The sequence below is a fragment of the Notamacropus eugenii genome, chromosome 4 (assembly GCF_028372415.1).
Source record: "Notamacropus eugenii isolate mMacEug1 chromosome 4, mMacEug1.pri_v2, whole genome shotgun sequence".
Classification (NCBI taxonomy): domain Eukaryota; kingdom Metazoa; phylum Chordata; class Mammalia; order Diprotodontia; family Macropodidae; genus Notamacropus; species Notamacropus eugenii.
This window is the reverse complement of record NC_092875.1, coordinates 357,848,976-357,854,511: the sequence shown is the minus strand read 5'-3', so window position 1 is coordinate 357,854,511 and position 5,536 is coordinate 357,848,976.

The window sequence follows — 5,536 nt, the reverse complement described above, 5'->3', positions numbered from 1 at the left end:
TCATCAAAATAATTTGGTAGTAGATAATAATGCTGATCAAGAATAGATCAGGTATAAATTATCCATAGTATACCGAAGCAAATGAGCATAGAAGTTTAATGCTAATAAGTCTAAAAATTCTAGTTATTGGGACAAGAACTTACTTTTTGACAAAAACTGGTGGAAAAATTGGAAAAGAATTGGCAGAAATTAGTCATAGACCAACATCTCACACCATTCACCAAGATAAGGTCAAAATAAATATATCATTTAGACATAAACTATGATAAAAACAAATTAGAGGAGCATAGAGGAAATTATCTGATGGATATGGGGAAAGTTCATGACCAAACACAGTATAAAGAAGTCCATAGAAAGGAAAATGGATTATTTTGATTACATTTAATTAAGAAAAAGATTTACACAAAAATATTAACACAGCCAAAATTACAAGTAAAGCTGGAAACTTAGAAAATATTTTACAGAAGATTTCTCTGGTAAAGATTCCATTTATTAAATATATAGAGAAACGAGCCAATTTTGTGAAAGACATTAGGAGCCATTCCTTAATTGATAAATAAGATGCGAACAATAAAATTTTAGAAGAATAAATCAAAGCTATAAATGGTCATATAAAATGCTTGAAATCACTAACAATTAGAGACATTCAAATTGAAACAACTCTGAAGTACCACCTTCTACCCATCATATTGGCTAAGATGACAGAAAAGGAAAATAACAAGTGCTAGGGAGGATGTGGGAAAATAGACACATTAATGAACTTTTGGAGTTGTGACCTATTCCAACCATTCTGGAGAACAATTTGGAATTATCTCCAAGGGCTATAAAATTTTGTTTACCCTTGAACCCAGTAATACTGCTACTAGGTCCACACCCCAAAGAAACAAAAGGAAAAGAACTCAGAAGTACAAAAACTTTTACACCAGCTCTTTTTGTGGTGATAATTGGAAACTAATGGGAGATCCATTAATTGGGGAAGTGCTGAACAAGTTGTGGTATAGGATGGTGATTTTTTTCTCTCTTATTTCCCCATTATTCCACCAGAGTAGAAAAGTAATTTTTTAATATTGGGTCTGCTTGTTTGTCATAAACACCCATCATGCGTTGACTTCAGTGATATAAACAGGAGCAGGGAATTTACTTTCTTGCTTGCTTTGGTGTGATTATTTAAAATGAGGAAGTGTGCAGACCAAAATATTTTTTCAGTGATTTATTTTAAGAAGATACAAGCATGTTGACTTGGAGTCTCCCTCCATTGAAAAGCTAGAACCATTCAACAGAATTTATTAATACTCAAAATTACCAGTTTATACAATTAGATCCCAATTAGTGTGAATGATGGATTCCCATAAAGTGGTCATATTCTTTGAATGTACACTGCATATTTACAGCTCAATCAAACTCACACTGCATAATTCCATTGGCCTGGAACAAATTACCATATTTGACATGTAATTATAACTTTAAATAGTACCAATTCAAATAATGCAATCTCTCCATGGGATTCATTATTCATACCAGTTGGGACCTAGCTGTCTTGTCATTTATAAATGATGGTGGAGAAAATAGTCCCATTTCTGTGCTGTGAATTCTCATGGAAAAGTTTGATTTTCTCATCCTTGAACACAAGCTATAGGTATTGTTGGAGTTTATAATCTAAAATGTTTGAAGTGGGGAGTAGTTCAGCAATTAGCGTCCACATTCTGAGACAGTACATATGTCTGAGTTAAGAAATAACCCTGTGCACATGAAACTTGAAGGAGCAGAGAGGCAATTTATTATTATTTTTTTTTTTAGTATCATAAGTACTGCATTTACAATTGAGTACCTGGTTTCAAATCCTATCTTTGTCTTTTATTAGCAACAAGATCCTGGAGCAATCATTTCATTCCTCTCAGCCTCAGTGTCCTCATCTGTGAAATGAGGAGTTTGGGTTAAATGAACTATCCAATCTCTTCTGAGTCTAACATGTAACGTATATTATGAACAAGAAAAAGTTAAGTACGGGGTTTATGTCCACAGCTACATATGATTCTCTCCTCAGAGCTTAGGGAATTTCCAGTCTTCACTACAAAAATGATATCATAATTTAACGCTTTATAGGGCACACTGGCAAGTGTACCTAGAATGCCTCATTAAAATGGGCCAAATTCCAGAGATCAACTTATGTAAAGTTGTTTTTTTCTCATTAAATTTTCTACAATTTACCAGGGACATAATTTCTTTGAAAATACAAATTATTAGCTGAAAATTGCTAATACAAATACTCAAGTAAAATGCAAAAGCTAAGCTAATAACATGATTGTTTTGTGTCCTCCTAAAGAATTTAATTTAGTTGGTCGCAATTCTTTATGATTGTTTTTAAAATCAGTTTGTTGTTCTGTGGTGCGATGTTAGGGGATGACTTACATGTGGAAGTGGAAATACATGGAGCTTATTGTGTTCCTAGTTCTACTTGCTTATTAGAAAAATGTGGAAGGAAATCAGATATTTTTTAGCCCTTCACATGAACATCTTCTTCATGTAAATATCATTGCTTTAAGTATATTATAATAGGTTTTATATAGTGCCTTAAGTTATGCAAAGCTCTTTACGCATGCTATGACATTTCATCCTCACAACAGTCCTGTGAGAGAGGTGTTATTAACTCCATTTTACAGATAAGAAAACTAAAAATGAGATAGAATAAATGAGGCAAACACTCTATTTGCTGTGCCTAGCCATTACCTAAACACTGCGCTATCCATTGCAGAGTACAAATAAAATGGTAAGTACACCTGAGAGAGAGATACAATACACCTCCAGTCTTTTGTTTAGGAATTTGTGATTTGTGAAAAGGACTTTTGAAACTAAAAGGATAGTACATTTTAAAATGATTTTTATTTGAGGTACAACAAAAGTACAACAAATGGTAGCATGTTATGATAAAAAAAAAAACTTATTTGGTATTAGAAAATCTGAGATTCAATCCTCTCTCTCCCTTTATGCGGCACAGGGCAAGTAAGATGACCTCTCCTGCTTTCAATTTCCTTTTCTGTAAATTGAGGGTTGGACTAGATAAACTCCAAGGTCTTTATACCTCTAAATCTATGATTCTATGATAATAGAATGAATTTAATTTTAGACAAGTTATTTTTCCTCGAAGTTTTAGAAAAGGTAATGATAAATATTGTCTTAGATAAGAATAAATAATGAGAGGTGACTATATTGATTTATTCTCCTGCAGAAGGTTTAAGGTGAGACTAGAAAGAGAGAAACCCTGATTAAGTTAATATGAACAAGATTGAAGAAGAGATGGAAAGCAGGTAAGACAGAAAAGAGAGAATTTGTAAAGTCAATAAATCTATTGGATATCAGGAATCATACAGAGAAAACAAAAGGAAAATGCAGGAGTATAAAACTCATAAAAAGGAGAAAACATAAGACAAACATATAAGAAAAACCACAGGGAAATGGTACATGTATGTGACAAATAATAAATGCTTCTATAGTTCTGAAGACAAAAGCTGTAAGGTTCAGGAAAAGTCTTCAAGGAAAGGTAGAATTTAAGATAGTTCTTGAGGAGCAATAAGCATTCACAAAACACTTACTATATATCAGGCACTCTGTACTTATGTGTGTGTGTACATGCACATATGCACATATACAACATATACAATACATTATAATATATATAATACAATGTAACATATATCATCATAGTGTCTGACATATAGACAAAAAAGAGAGGGAACCTCAAGGGAAATGATGAGATTAAAGGAAGGCAGCTGTGCCAAGAGACATTGTCCAAAAGACAGTGGGTAGTCCAGTTTGACTGAACCATTAAATTCAAAGTGAGAGATGAAATTTGAAAGAGAGTTTGAAGTAAGATTAATATTAGGTTAAAAATCTGAATATTAACCTGTAAATAATGGTTTGCCCTTTAAGGTTTTTAAGTAGGAGAGACATAGCAAAAATAGTGTTTTAGGGTTACCTGGACATATAGAACATGCTGAATAGATAGGAAATTGAAGGGAAGAAGAAAGACTTGGAGGCTCTTGCCATTACTGATATAAGAGGGAGTAATGCTAAGCCAAGGATGAGGGCAGTCCAAATGGAACATAATTCTTCTCTTTCTCATGGGGCATGTTAAGATCCTGATGACTCTTTCGTGATTTTTTTTCTTGGCTCCTCCTTGCCATTGCCTTGCTAGGACAAGTATTTTTCCATTACTGTCAAGATGATCTCCTCAGTGTTTCATATATTAACAATTTTATGTTGCCTTCCTCATTACGGTGTAAGCTCTTTGAAGGTGGAGATTGTTTTTACTTTCCTAGCACAGTACCTGGTCCAAAGTTGGCAGTTAATTAATACTAATTGATTAACTGAAAAGAAGTGATAAATATGACAATGGTTGTATTAAGGAAGAGAAGGGACTACATGCAAGGGTGTTGTGAGACTCAAATGAGATAATAAATGTCAAGCACTTTTCAAAATTAAAGACATACATAAATTCCAATTCATTTTATTATTAGCTTACTGTCACCAGGCATCTCCTCTGATGATGTGGACCAAAAGAGATAATACTTGTAAAGCATTTAGCACAGTTCCTGGAACAGAGTAGGAGTTTAATAAATGTTTATTTTCTTCCTATCCCCTGGACCTTTTAAATATATTCTCAATACTCAATAGCCATGTAACGCCAGACCTAAATTTCTTGAATCTCAGTTTCTTCATTTGTAAAATCTAGGTTTTCACAATTCTTATAGTACCTATCTTGTGAGAATCAAATGAGATAAAATGGGCAGGTAGATATATATATAAGCAACAGATGCCTGTTTGTTATAAATAGTTGCCCTAGTGGAGAGAGGACTGGATCTGAAATTGAGAATATTTGAATTAAAAATCCAGCTTTAGATAATTGCTAGCTATGTGACCTGAAAAAGTCACTTAACCTCCATGTGCTTCAGTTTGTTTATCTGTAAAATGGGGTAGTGAAAATGCCTTTGTCCCATGTTTGTTGTTCTAAAGATCAAATGAGATAATTGTGAAGTTCTTTGCAAACCTTAAAGCATTGTGTGAACACTAGCTATTATAATTATTGTTAGCTCATGTTTCCTTTAATTAGAAAGGGATTATATTTTAGTTTTATTTATTACTAATCTCCTGGAAACTTTTTTTTTAACTCGAAAAGGCAAATTTTGGTTGAGAAAATGAGGAGAGACGATTAATATGCCTGCTATCACCTGTACATATCTGAGGGAGAGACAGGAGAAGACTAATGGAGGTAACATAACAGTAAAAAAAGATAAGAATTAGACAATCTAATTCTGAGAGCCAGTCTCACCACTTATTTCCTCTGGACCTTAGGAAAAGTCCCTTCTTTTTACAGACTTCCTTTGAAAAAGAATGGTTTGAACCAGATGATGTCTAAAGCTCCTTCTAGCTCTAAGTGTATGAATCTAAGATAAGAGCTGACATTTCCATTGGTACTGCAGAATTTACAAAACACATGGCGTATGCTGTCTAATCTGATCCCCATAATAACTCTGTGAGT